The sequence below is a fragment of the Drosophila subpulchrella genome, chromosome X (assembly GCF_014743375.2).
Source record: "Drosophila subpulchrella strain 33 F10 #4 breed RU33 chromosome X, RU_Dsub_v1.1 Primary Assembly, whole genome shotgun sequence".
In the NCBI taxonomy this organism is placed as follows: Eukaryota; Metazoa; Arthropoda; class Insecta; order Diptera; family Drosophilidae; genus Drosophila; species Drosophila subpulchrella.
In genome coordinates this window covers 4723068-4738137 of record NC_050613.1, presented here as the reverse complement: position 1 = coordinate 4738137, position 15070 = coordinate 4723068, and the positions used below count along the sequence as shown (strand labels likewise).

Genomic DNA, 15070 nt, shown 5'->3' with positions numbered 1-15070 from the left:
AAGAGAGGCAAGTCAATAGACAGGGGAGCGAGGGAGAAGGGGAGAGGCACTAGCGGAAGCTGGCAGCGGCGAAAATCCAATTTAATTAACGGAAAGAAACGGGAATAGCAGCAGCAGCAACTAATTAAAATCATAGGCAACATGTTGCAGCATCTTTTAGGGGCTATATGTATCTTAAAGGCTTAAAAACGAAAATATATTGAAAGTTCGAAACTTTTAAATGCGTTTTTTTCGTACCTATAGTGCATCAAGAGATCTTGTTTTTGGAAATTTTCAAAATATGTAAAAATACATTGATTGGGATTTTCTTTGAATCTAAATGTATTATATCATTTTCCCTATATTGTGATTAGAATTATGAGATCGGATCAGTCTCTGGAAGAGTGTTTCCATCGTCGGCTTTGCCTAGTTCTCCGTCACTCCGCCAGTCGAACCGTTTGGCATTCATTCATTCATTCGCTCGGTTAGTTAGTTATCCAATTACATGACAAAATCTTATATGATCGTGCAAATTGTATTTTTATTGCCAATTATTTATTTACTTCGTTTGGCTTTTGTGGCTGGCTATTGAAACGCCAAGTGAATGCCGACAGTCGGCTAAATGTTATGAGAGCCGCTTTTGTGATAACCGGCGATGCTGCTGCAGATTATAATGATGCCGATGAAGATGATGATGATGGGGGCAGACTATAGAATACTTATATATAGAATTTTTGATGGCAAGTCGCCTGTGTGAACTCCGGACAACGAAAATCGTTTAATATCACAGCCATGATTGCTGTCCCAGTTTTTATTTATTATTTTGTATCCCCTACCGCAGCGCCTTCGATGAGTCGGCTATGGCCAATCGCTTCCCATAACATGTCGTGATATTTGAATGTTAATTTCAAAAATCATATTCAATTAATTGTCATTTTGTTGTCGGACCAGCCGTTTGGTTGTCTAACGATCTGCGGCGCTGCTTGGCCGGAAAATCGCATTTGTTCATTCATTAATTATCGGCAATCTATACACTTAATTTGTAGTCGATGCAATTAAAGACGAAATCGGCCGACAGTTTTGTTTAGATTTTTATTGCCGCCGTCACTGGGACGGTTTGTTTTGACGGATCGTCGGATGCATGGGGTTAAGGGTCAAAGTAAACGGAGCGGAGCTCTGCTGCTGCGCAGCTGCTGGTGGCATATTTTTCATGCTCAAATAAATAATATTCAAATTTCGATTAAACGTCATTGCAAATAATTGCGAAATTAAATTAACAACAACGACGATGGTGGCACATAAAACACACACACAGCCCCAATTCGCGGGCATATGATAATTAAAAACAACAATAAAGCACGAGCAGAAAAAGCGCGCTCAAAAAATGCGGAAAAACACACACACGAAATTTGAATAAAATCCGAAAAAAAGGAGTAAAATTAAAGGAGAAGGAGCAGAAAAAAACACAGTCGGTTGCACTTGAGTAATTTCATATAAAACATAACCAAGCAGAAAGGATATTAATAAACCGACATAAACCCGCTCTCGCACACAATCAAGCGAGTGCAAGTCAGGGGCGCCACAAGGACATTTGAAGGGGGGTTAAGGGAAAATTAAAAAAAGAGTAACAGTTCTATAACATAGATCAGATATTATATTGATGTTTTGGAATTGTACGAGTTAAAAGATATACAACTTTTTCAATCAATGTTCTTTGTCAAGATCAAGTTATAAGGACAAGGGGGATAATGGAACACCTAAACCTAAATTCCTATAATGACATTACGATATACGCAAATCACACAAAAATAAATCTAGTAGCTTGTGAGCGATATAATTTTAAATGTGAAAAAACTTTTTTGATATATCCATTCTATAGTTGCTTACAAGTAAAAAGATATGCATTTTTTTCCAATCTATGTTCTTTTCCAAGATCAAGTTATAAGGACATTTAAGGGGTATTATGGGTAACCTAACCTGAAATCTTATAATTAAATTCCGGTATATGTTAATCAAAAATAAATAAATTTAGAAGCTTTGTCAGCTATATAATTTATCAATGATAAAACACAATATGTAATGTATCAATGTTAAGGATCTTTAAGAGTTGAAGGCTATAAGACCTTTCCAATCGATCTTATGTGTTAGGATCATTAATGCAATATCCGACTTTTGTATAAACTGATGGGACTCCCACTCCCCTTTCAAGGACGCCCATGATCGGTCCCGCACACACACACACTCCACACTCCACACACATTCAGACCCAGACCGAAGTGGCTGACATTGGCGTTGTTGTTTCTGCATTGCCATCAAGTAAATCAGTGTCCAATGTGTAAATAATTTCCATTCGAATGAGCAATTGTGCATTTTTAACCCACACACTCACACTCGATGCACACGCACGTGGAATTCTGGATGCTGGATGCTGCGCTTTTCATTCGCAGACATCGACAGACATCGTCAACGTTTAAAATCACATGAAATTTTATTAAAATGAAGTAAATACGGTGTAAACGTGCTGATAAAACGGTTCGTGCTCAGCTGTGTGGAAGGAGGCGGCCTGGGGGAGGGAACGGCGATGGCCAAGGCGAAGCTGCTGCACTGCGCGAAACTGGGAGAGCTAAAGGTTTCCAGAAGGTATTCGACTTGAGCTCCAAAAAGTATTATAGATTAGCCCAGTACCTAACGTTAGGATCTGGTTATCAATGAATATAATGGATATAATGGTATATTAACTTCAATTGTCCAAGGACCGGTACAAGTAGGTTTTAAGGCTTGATGACGAATAGAAATGTTGAGTTTAACATGCGGATGAGAAACCGAAAATAAGTCTTGGTTAAATTATTATTTGGTTATTATTTGCGATTGATGTCTTTACGGAGTTTGTTTTTATATCCAACTTCTTGATTTCTTTTTTATATTTAAAAAAAAGTTTTTTTTGTGCATCTGTTCATATTGGGCATGGCCTTAGGCTATTACCAACTCAATAACTGTTATGTTCTGGTCATGATTCATATATGTAGATATACATATGTTTTTTTTTTGGGTTCCCTATCACAGTTTCCGAACCAACTAGGTAGCTTTCCCCTGATAAATACGATTCAGAGTGCGTAAACTGAGACCTTATGCGGGTAGCGCATACAAAAGTCGACCTGCGTTGGGCGGTGGGTGGTTGGTTGATGGTGGGCGGCGTTTGTGAGATGGTGCGGCACTTCGGAAAATCGCTTATGTAAATATGTCTTCTGCTGGCCATCTCTTTCTGACCTGCTGGTTGCATTGTTGTGGTCAGTGGACGCTGCTCTGTTATTAATGACATTGCAGAATGCTGGGAGATGTTTGCCATCGCCACATGGAGATGATGATCATGATGATGGCGATTCCGATGCTCCTGGGCCAGTTAACCGTTATTTAATGTGTCTGTAATTTTCGATTCGATTCGATTCGCAAATGTAATTAACTGTAATGCTGTAATGCCGGCATTTGTGCGGCCCTCTCCTTATCATTGTCTCCCAGCCTTTTTCCGTATATGGTCAAGTGGGGTTCCGTGGGTGGGGATGGGGGCGGGGGCGGGGGCGGTGGCGGAGAGTCTTTATCTCCGTCTTCAAACAAGCAAATTAAATCATCAATTATTATCATCGCACCGGCGTTCACTTGTCCAAGTGTTGATCAAACAACAATTGACACAGTTAACCAACAACAAAAGCGGCGAGCTTAATAAATATCCATTGCTCTTACGGTCCGATTGATTGGCTCCGTTTTCCTTTGCTTAATTAATGAGCATCGTGGAAGAGCAGTGCGAAAAGTTAATCAAGAGTCGTTTGCTATCGAGCACTTGTTATAGGAAAGAGAGAGAGGAATGTTGATCGGATATGGTATAGGTACTCTTAACACAAATCATAGAAGAAGCGAGATCAGAACATGAAATAAATGCTGATGTCAGCAGGGGAATTATATTTATCTAAAGATCATACATTACCAAATAATAACATACTATCTTATTACAGTTATTATGTCATCAGATAAAAAAGTAATCCATTTTAAACACATCGGTATTATCGTACTCTTAACAGAAACCATGGAAGAAGTAGGATCAGAAACATAAAATAAATAATGATTTCAGAAAGGGAATTATATTTATCTCAAGAGCACATATTACCAAATAATAACATACTATCTTATTATTATTATTATGTCTTCAGATAGAAAAGTAAGCTATTTTAAACACATCGGTATTATCCAATAGGTACTCTTAACAGAAATTATCGAAGTAGGATCAGAACATGAAATAAATGCTGATACTAGAAAGGGAATTATATTTATCTAAAGCGCATTACAAAATAATAACATACTATAATATTACTGTTATTATGTGATCAGATAAAGAAGTAATCTATTTTAAACACATCGGTATTATCGAACTCTTAACAGAAATCAAAGAACAAGTAGGATCAGAAACATGAAACAAATGCTGATATCAAATATATTTAACTAAGGAACACCAATTAACCAGATAATTACATACGTCCTTATCATTTGTATTATGTTATCGTATAGAAATATAACCTTTTTCATACTCATCGGATCTGTTGGTGCATAGAATATTTAATACATCATTAGTCGTGTGGGCTACTCTCTACATCTTCATTGACGCAGCTGCAGCAATCGAGACTTGAATTCTTAAGACTGCGTCCACAGTCGAGAGCAAACTGCAAATAAAACAAATAACTCCAACTGAACTTGGCTCGCTGATTTTGCGCTAATTAATGTGTTTTCCACAAAATTAGCAATTTGCGCGCAAATAGAAATTGCAGTGATCGGAATCGGAATCAGACTCGGAGTCTCGGATCGGATTGGAGCTGGCTTGGATGGCGCGGAGAAACGAGTTGTGTTGGTCACCAACTTTGAATGGCAAGCAGCTGCCAAAGGGGCAAACAGGGGCGTAGAGATGGAGGGGGCGAGGGGGAGACGGGGGACGGGAGTGCGGCCGGACGCACAATTAATTAAGTTGACGTTGACGTTGGTCGAGCTCTGCAGCTCTGAATGCAACTGAGGCATGTGAATAGTCACGGACACAGATGCAGATATGCACAGCGAAAAAAAGTGGAAAACAATCCGTGACACAATACTACAAATGATCTGTAAGCCACAGAGTTACCCTTTCTTACCCCCATCTTTGTATAGTTGATCTCATAGTTTATACTTTTGCATAGATCTGATATGATAGTTGATAGTCTTATACATATATGGTATGGATTTTTTTTTGTCTTTGCCATAAGAGTAATACTCTTGGTATTCTTGATAGAATATCGGAAACATCATACAAATATCATGAAAAACCCAGAGCAACCCACATTTATCCCCAGCTATAGTTGATCTTCTAGTTTATAATTTTGCACAAATCTTACTAACTAATGATAGCGTTATAGATAATATAGATTTTGTTTGTTAATATTTAACTTCTCCTTTCACCACCTAAGGGTAAATTCGCAGAAATATAATATCATACAAGTTAGTATGAAAAGCGTAGAGGTACTGATATTTATCCCCAGAAATCATTAATCTTTTAGTTTTTAATTTTGCACAGGTCTGACAATAGTATATTGATTAATGTTGACATTGTACTTCTCCGTTTACCAAGAACTTTAGCTTTAGAGCTAAAATTATACTTAGTATTACCTTGGAAGAGTTCTTCGTAAGTAGTACGAGTAGTAGCTCCAAGGCTTAAGTTCTTGGTAGAGGCAAACAATTAAGTCCCAGCCCATTTTCGCCCAGTGCCCAGCCACATTCACAGCCCCATTGCAATCGTCTAAGAATCAATGTAATTAGTGGCTGGACTCTGCGGACGGAGGAGCAGCAGGTGCAGATCGTGAGGAGCTGCCTTGAGGAGCATTTCCTTTTGGTATCATTTATGATTAGGTGGCATGCCGGCAGTTAACTCAGTCGAACGCAGTCGCAGCCGTCTGCTGAAAGAGCCAGCGCAGCAGCCATCGTTTAATTACAACCGCCACGCATTTGGCCAACTGCAACTGCAACTGCATCCGTTACCAACATGGCCAAGTTAATTGAACGTAATTGCCAGCCACTTGAGAGACGGGCAGCGAGAGAGCCATCGCGCCGCATCTCGGTCTGGGACAGCTCCCCGGGCTCGGAGCGGAGTGTTAAAGTCTAATTGAAACTGTCAGATGGGGATGCTGGGGCTGGGGTTACGGTTCCAGATGGGCGCTGTCAAAAGGCTGCAGGTGTGGACCGGATGGCGTTCCTAGTAAAGCCTTGGTAGAATGATTGAATTCCCATACAAAATATCTCATTTCTTATAGCCGAACAACTGATCCAGAATTCTTACTAAAATTTGTTAGTAGTATCTTGTCAGCTTTCAGTATTTCTTACGCTTAGATCGTCAGATCTAATTCTACCAGATGGTATGCAAAGCTAATAGGTTTCTTTCCTATGTTCTAGTCCTAACAGAGACTAGCAGAGCATTATATGTTAGGATCAATTTTGTATAGACTCTTTTTGTGGCCGATCCTGATCTTAAAGCCGCACTACTGATCCAGCATTTTTAGTAATATCTAATACTATTCCTAATGTTTGAATTGTTAAAAGCCCTTTTCATTGTCAGATCTAATTCTGTCAGATGGTATGAAGGGTAATGGGTCTCTTGCCAATGTTCTAGTCTTAATATTACAGAAATTTGAACGAATCATATATGCAGGCCTTACAGATGCATTTGTTCTCTAGATATTCTACGTTTCCTGTTTCGATAAGGCTTTGCCGAGGATTATATTTGAGGATCGGTTTTATATAGGCTCTTTTTGTGACCGATCCTGATTGCGGTGAACCACTTCTGGCATTCCCACCCGATCGGAAACCCGATCCGCTTCACTTGCCGCTTTTATACACACATATATCTCAGCGATTTCCTCCTAGCGGATAATCCGATGGCTCTGGCATCTTTTCCCAGCTTGTCTTCGTTCTCCCCTCTGTTTTTGGACCGCTGTGACCCGATCTGCTTGGCGGATGCTTTCACCTAATTAACGCCGCTTCATGGCAGCAGTTGCAACTGCAAACTGCAAACTGCATTTGGCATTGTGAGGCAATTAAGCTCTATTTGAAGTGGACTTTAACGACTGCACCCAGAGTTAAGTTTAGTTTACTTGAGTGGAATGGAATGGAGTGGAGTGCCGTAGAGCGCCGTAGAGTGGAGTTCACTTTGGAGAGCCTCCAGATCGGATCGGATCGGATATTAGCGCTGTGGGCTTTGCACATGACGTGTGCGTGTCGCCATCCTCCTCGTGGATGCTCCTCAGTCCATAAAAGCGCAATTTGTCGTAATTGTTTAAGCAGAAAGAAATAACAGCGAACGACAACAAAACGACACAAGGCATAAAACAACTTAATAAAAATTCCGCTGCTGTGTCGTACATCGTTGGCATTATATCGTCGAAGGAGGGTCGAGGGATTCGGAGGCAGTTGGTGTAGTCGGGTTTTTGGCTTAGTTTCGCCACGGAACACTCGAACCCCCCACCGAAATCGAAAAAACACCAACAAATCAAAATAAAACGCACAGTGTGTCGCTGACGGGTCGAAGGGTGTGATTCTCGGGATTCCTTGGAATAAATCTCACTTAGCACTTGTGCCTGGGGATACCGAAGGAAGAAACGCTGCCATCAAATGCTTACAAATAGATTAACAAATAACGGCAACAATAACTACATGTAGTACATCTGCTGGCTACCGCCTCCATATGTTGCCACACCACGATAAACAACGTGGCAGCAACAACAAATAACTGTAGCAAGAACAATAATATAACAACAATTGGCGGAGGCACAACAGCAAGTCGCATAAATCAAACAAGCAATGCGGGTCGATGATAGCAGGGGGCGGCATCGAAATGGGGGTAAAAATCAAAAAGGGGAGGAGGAACTGGAGGTGGAGCTGGAGCTCATGCTGCATGTGGCAGCATTGGCTTTCGGATCGAAGAAACAACAATATGATGGGTCAATCGATGACACTTCTAAGCGGATTCGTAAGTGGTTCGAAATCCGAATGGGCATCAAAAGCTATGGTGTCCCTGGAACAGGCGACAAAAATATTGCAGGTGAAATGGAGATTGTTATGAAAATCTTGTTTAAACACAACACAATAGTATACAAGCACAGGCGACAAAGTTATGTAACACAGAAAAAATAAACACATGAGGATCCATATGATATTCGCATGGTAAATGTATAAGGTATCATATTACTCCACAGAGAAAATTCTGACGTTCTCATCTGAGTTGAAAATGTTCTTAAAAATAGAACGACATTTTTAAGTTGAAAATGTTTTTATTTAAGTACATTGTATGTACAAAATAACTATTAGTTCAGTCCTTAGTGTATACTTATCAAAAAGTTGTTAAATAAACTCAATTTGACTTTTCCTTCTAAATTGATACCAAAATGTACTTACACGGTTTTTATTAACGAATGTTATCAATTCATGAAAAATGTTCTCAATTCAAGAACAATGTTCTCGATTCAAGAACAATGTTCTTGGATAGTTTTCTCTGTGTCTCTATAATAATTTTACCAAATCGAAAAAAGAGGGAAAAGAGCGATAAGCGCCTAAAAATATTCTGGGTGAGAGCGATACAGCAATATTGGTAACTCTCGGAAATAGAAAAAGATAGCAAAAAAGATATCTGTGTCTAGACAAATTGATATTGAACGTCTTTGAAATGTGTAGATAAGATGGATATCTGTTACCTATTATATGTCTGATCTAAATATTGCTTACCTATTACTTATTTCGGTCTTCAAAAATTCTCTTAAATTAAAAGAGACTAAAAAGAGCGAGAGGCGTCTTAAAACACACTGTGTTAGACCGAGACAGCAACATTGGAATCTCTCAGAAGCAGAAGAAGAGTATCTAGATAGCATTGAATCAAATATAATAGAATTAAAATGTATAGATGTTCTGAATACCAGATACCTATTCAATGTACATATATCGGATACAGAGATTGCTTACCTCAATCTTCTATTAAAATAAGTTTATTAAGATTGGTCAAAAACATCCTATTTGATTCCTGTACAAACTACCTGTTTGTCGCCTGTCCAACCCAATTTTTGGAGTGGGCAGGACTCTGGATTCGATTGCTGTCAATGACAGGACCAAGTGTCGCCCTGGATGCCTCTTCAATGTCCTTTTCCCACACCCCCCCTTCATCGCAATCAGTGTGTGCATTTGATTTTGATTAGTATTTATGGCTGTTTAAGTACGTTCGAGAGGGAGCCCGCAATTACTGGCAATGGGAATTTAATTGTTGGCTGGCCACTTGAAGGCTCCTTTCATATTTCACCGGGACTTCTCCCCCGAAAGTTTTTACCCAAAAAAAATAACGAGAACAAAAAGAAAGCGGGGGAAACAATATAAACGGCATAAAACATGTCCCAACCGTTGCAGGACTTTTTGCCTTGTTGCGCAACATGTTTCCATGCTTCCCATCCACCTGGAACTCGGTTTCGTGCCTGGCTTTTGGTGACCATTTCAGCATTTCACCATTTTAACATTTCGCCGCCCCCTCCACCTTCGGACCTCGTCTTCGTTTGCATTTTTATGGCATAAAAATTAAAAATGAATTTTGATTGTTTTCTTGTTTTTCTTTATATTTTATTTTAATTTTCTCTCTCGTTATTTATACCTGCTTCTGTTTTTTTTTGTTTGTGCCGTGGTTCTGGGCTTTGTTTTAGTTTTCATGTCGCGTACTTGACGTTTTTCATTTCTTTTTCTTTGGCTTTTTTGTTTCTACCTCCGCCTTTGTTGCTGGTAATTTGTTCTTGTTCTGCATAAGTTTGCCTTCAAGGGGGGTGGAGAGTGGGTGGTGGGTGGTGGGTGTTTGGAAGCCTTGCATGGCCAAAGGACATTCCAAATGGAATTGGATGCCAGCGAGCGTGTATGTGGGGTCTTTCATAATTATTTCATTAAGGATATTATCCTGTTTAGGGAAAAACTAAAATTCGTATATCTTAATACCATGTCAAACTGTTTGATATAGTTCTCATGTCTCAAAGTGCGTCTGTTATTATAAAAGGGTCGAAAGATCCCACATTTCTCGGCCCATTCCCATTTTTATTCGCATAATTTCATTATAAATATTTCCTCTTCCCGAGCTTCGATTTTCCAACGCTGCGTACGCAAATTAAATTTACATTTATTTTTCGTGACTCGATGCAAATTTGCGCAATGCGAGACAGGTGGTGTGGGTGGTGGGCGGTGGGCGGTGGGTGGTGTTGGGCTGGCCAAAGGGGGCGTGGTCCTGGCTGTCTCTACCGCTGCACGCTCAGCACGTTTATTCGCACTTAATTCGCACTTTTTGACACCTTTGTGACCGAACGAGGCCCCCTTTACCCCCGAAATATGCAAAGTCCGTAAAGTAAATATACAAACTCTGCCGCTGCGCCCCGCTTCACATGTCAGCGGCATAATGTGCATTGCCGCTGCGGCCCGAGAGCGAAAAATTATGCAAAATAAATTAATTACCAATTTGGGGTGGGGATGATGCAGCACAGCTGTTGTCCGTGGACTCCAGCCATCCAGCCATCCGACCCTCTGACCCCCGTCATTTCCCCCCATTTTGGGGGTTGCAATCCCGATTCCCGTGGCCGCTGCTGCGTTTGTCACATGAGCCCCGCCACTAATTAGTGTCATTAAAAGCGCTCCACACGAGAGAAGAACCCTTGAGCGAAGGGCCAACCCCCTTTCGGCCAAGTGAACACAAAACGTGACACAAAATTGCAGCGGCCAAATAAATAAACCATAAACATAACTGACCGCAGAAAGAAATCAGCTTAATTCCAAGAGGATCGTTCTCCTAGGCGGGCCAAATGGAAGGGAAAAGGGCTAAAAGGGGTGGTGGCCTGGTGGCCAGTAAGCAAGTAACTTCCGTTAACTTGCGTGCAAACCCGTAATTTCCAGGGGCGGGCGACCCCTTTGCCTTGTCCCTCGAATCGGGGTTAAAAAGGGTTTAAGTTGCCACTAACTTGGGTCACATGCATATGCATAATTATAGAGCACCTCGTCCGGAACGGAACGAACCCCTCCCCCCTGCTCCGCACTGCTCCGCTTAGCAAACTAAACTGTGAAAACGCCAGAGGGGCTTTTATAAGGAGGCCCGGGTATTATGGCACTGACCGGAATACGATGGTACGCCCTGCCCCTCCCCTTTCCTCTTCCCCGAACCACCCACCTGGCGGTGAAATTTGAATATTGATTGGCTTTAATGAGTGTCGTTGGTCGCGCAATTAGTTCGGCAAAGGGTTTTGTGGGGCCCAGAGAAGCGGAAATGTGGGGTGCTCAGGGTGGTTCCGCAGGCGGAGGTATTCCTAACTCTATATCTCATCTGGGCTTGTCTTTAATAATAGGTTAGCCCTTTCTTTCATTCAAATACACTTTTAAATTGTGTTCTTTATTAAATATTTCACATGATTTTCTTTCATATGATGGATACAAGAACTATTATATTTCTTTGGAGCTGTTGTGATCACTTGAGGCAAAAATCCTTTAATAGAACGAATCAACACCACAGAAAGAATATTTGACAAAACTTTTAAAGATGTAGTTTTACTACCTTGAATTTCGTAATGATTCCTTAAAAAACTTACAGAGGTCTTATATGCTTAGATTTCTTGGAGGTGGGGGGTACAGAATTTGAATGTGGTATAAAAAAATTGTTGGGTAGAATTTAAACATTTGGAATAAAATACATACTAAATAAACTTTTTAACATGAATGGGGGACTTATTAGATCCTATCTATCCCCTATATGCCCCCGTGGATGCGCTCATGTGTTTTGGTGTTGTCTTAGCTCAGCTGGCTTCTCTGGGTGTCTGGGGGTTCAGGACCGCTCTCTGGCACAAAAACCCCGACTTCGTGCGCTTAAGGACTTTGGCTAAGCACTGGCCGGCGCTAGATTTAAAGTCCTTGATCGCCGGCCCCGCTCTAACTAAACTAATTACATATCAGTCAGTCAGTCAGTGGGTGAGTCAATCAATCAATCAAGCTGCCAGCGGCAGAGAGATCATTTGAAGGGGCCTATCGCCGCATCGGGCCAAAATTGGATGCAAATTGAAAAGCATTTTGTGGGAATGTAATGCATAAATTAATTGAGCGGGCTCACACAGAGAGAAAAAACGGGTACCGGGGCCGGCAAAACTATGAATCTGCAATGAGTGAATGTGGCGGGAAGAGGCGGCTGCCTGATAAAGCATTCATGCAGCCACGCCCACCACTAGTGGCAATGCAATTGAAAATGAAAATCTAATATGGACGCGAGTTTCCGCGCGGCGTTTAGCATTCGATTGCATTTGTCTAAACTAAATAACAATGCAGTCTGTGCAGGCGGAGGGGGCGTGGTGGCACTGCATGTTGCAGCTGCCAAAATTGAGTTTTGATGTGCTGCATCCTCCATCTCCAGGCCAACAGTCCTCCAGTCCTCCAGTCCTCCAGTCCAACAGTGCTCCAGTCCAGCAGTCCTGTTATTGTTTGAAACGTCGCGTTAAATTTACATAAATTGATTTGATTGAATTTTTATGAGTCGGCGGTGCAGTCCAGGCCCAGTTGTCCAGCCCAGCCACCCACTCTGGTATTCTGGAGCTCTTCGATGGCCGGCGGGCATCAACTGCTGATGACTTTTCGACCCCTTCGATGGGCCGGGGGGGATCGGAGGCAGCCGTCTAATTAAAGTCATTTCCAGCAGCTGCATAACCCCTCTACTCGCTCTTTAGGCCGTGGTCAAGTCGAGGTCACAGTTGGCGCTACATGGCGCAGGGCTTAATGCGAGCCATTTGGCCCGGACCCGGTCGTGGGCAACGGACAACGGACAGCGGACAACGGACAACGGACAGCGGACACGGACGAGGGCAATCAGCGAAAAGAGGGGCGGCCAAAAGCAGAACCAGACACAGCCCACATTGTGCCCACCATCTGCAAGGGGCAGTGAACAGTGCACAGCGAGAAAAACATTGTCTGCGGTTCAACCAAAATCGCTTCCCTCCGAGGAATACATACAAAATCGATTAGAGACAATTTCGGTAGCATGCAAAATATCATGAAGATTAAAGGAATTTTTTCGGGGCTTTAAATGAAAATACGATAATATTTGTCTCTTTTTCTGTTACACAATTTATTATCTGAAATTATATGATCTTAATTTGCGCTTAGGTTATCATTAGAAGGAGAAAACGCCGCAAAGAATATACATTATTAAGATTAATGGTATTTTTTCGGGTTTTGAAATGAAAATACGATAATATTTGTCTCTTTTTCTGTTATACAATTTATTATGTGAAATTATATGATCTTAATTTGCGCTAAGGTTATCATTAGAAGGAGAAAACGCCGCAAAGATTATACAAAATCAGTTTAAAGATGTACTATAGTACTATAGGGTATACCCTTAACCATACCAATATTCATAGAATTATCCCGTAGAACTTTGTTAGCAAAGGTTATTGAACAATGTGTTCAAGTGTGTGGTTTTTTTCCAGTGTATCGAGTGCAACATGGCCGAGGCATTGCATATTTTTAGGGTTTCCCCGGTGCTTGCTGAAATTTGCACATTGCAACAAACTATTTAGCAATGGCAGAGGTTTGGGGGGCGCCAATTTGTCATAAATCTCGTTATTTTAAATCGTCGCTTGGCATTCCGCGAAATTGTGTGTGGGTAAATGGGCCCTTTGTTTGTATTGATTTGTTGTTGGCCGTTTGCTTTGCTGGTTTCTCTTAACGGTAACTTTATCGTTGAAAAACAGTCAGAGTTATTATTTTGGGGTCTATAGAGAACCCTCTAGAAATAAAGGGGATAAATAAATGTAAAACATATGCTTTATCTCAAAATCTTCATAACCTTATACATGTATATCTTGGCAGAGTTTTAGAAAGGTAGCTTAAAAGTATTATATTTGCTGAAAATGCCAAGTAACGATAGGGAGAGGAGGTGTATGAAGGGCAGACGATCGGTACCCTTGTGGTGGGTAGTTGGCAGCCACCACTTCAATCCGGCTCGTTGGTCTAGAGGTATGATTCTCGCTTCGGGTGCGAGAGGTCCCGGGTTCAATTCCCGGACGAGCCCAAGTGGATATTAAGTTTTTTTTTTGCAAAAAAGAATATATGTTTTGTGTAGAGAAATCGGCATATGGCTGAATGAAATTGGCTGATGAATGTTTAATGTTTTGCAAAGTTTTCCAAACTTTCAAAGTCAACTTTACTTGCAAGCCCAAAAGTATGCCTCACAATGCTGTTTTTTGCCACTACTGCAGTGGCGCATTTCCCAACACTTTGCCACAGCTGCTAAACGCCGTTAGTTTGCGCTTAACGATGACACTTCAGCAATCAGACGAATAAAAGAAGTACCAAAATAAGTGGGTTTATGCAAAAATAATGACATACGATGTTTTCGTTGGCTTTTCGTCGCATAAATATGTACTCTTATTTTTCGGTCTATATTACTTGCTTGTCAATATTATTTGGCTGTATAAACAAAAAATGTTTGTATTTATTGTTACAATTTATGTAAATTGCCAGTTTATTTTAAATTGATTGCTTAATTTTATTCAATTAGGCGGAAATTTATACAATTTGTAACTAAGCGCTGTTGGCCTTTTGAAATAAAAAATGTCAAATAACACTTATTTAGGGAGCCGGGACTTTTAAGTCAATTTTTCATATATAAGTTTGAAAATACATTTTATTTCAATTCCTAGGGTAAAGAGCAGACTGGTTTTTTTTTTTTAAATTTAAATCTTCCAAAGATATTACAAAGTGTACCGTTTTGGGGAAAAGCTGTTCAGATCCGATTGAAAGTGTGCCAGATATTATCGACTTTCGCTGCTTGTTCAGCATTTCTCAACACTGGTCGTGAAGACGCGATCGCTTCGGTCACTTTTTGCGGGATAAGTTCTTGGAAAATTAGGAAAACCACGAAATGGAGTCCCTTTACAACGCCAGTGTTCATTGCGAAGATGAAGAGCGCATCAATTTCTACAACACGGACAAGTTCTTTGTGCCCCATGTGCAGGCAGAGGAGCTGGAGAAGCAGGCCATC

The 15070-nt window shown here is 40.9% G+C and overlaps 1 protein-coding gene and 1 non-coding gene across 2 annotated transcripts in view; both read left to right on the top strand.

Annotated features, from left to right (window-relative positions):
* LOC119557011 overlaps positions 1-15070 on the top strand; it is a 66761-nt gene that overhangs the window by 45586 nt on the left and 6105 nt on the right. The window lies entirely within an intron of this gene.
* On the top strand, positions 14027-14098 carry Trnap-cgg. Its single transcript has one exon. It is a non-coding gene; the product is annotated as a tRNA-Pro (tRNA).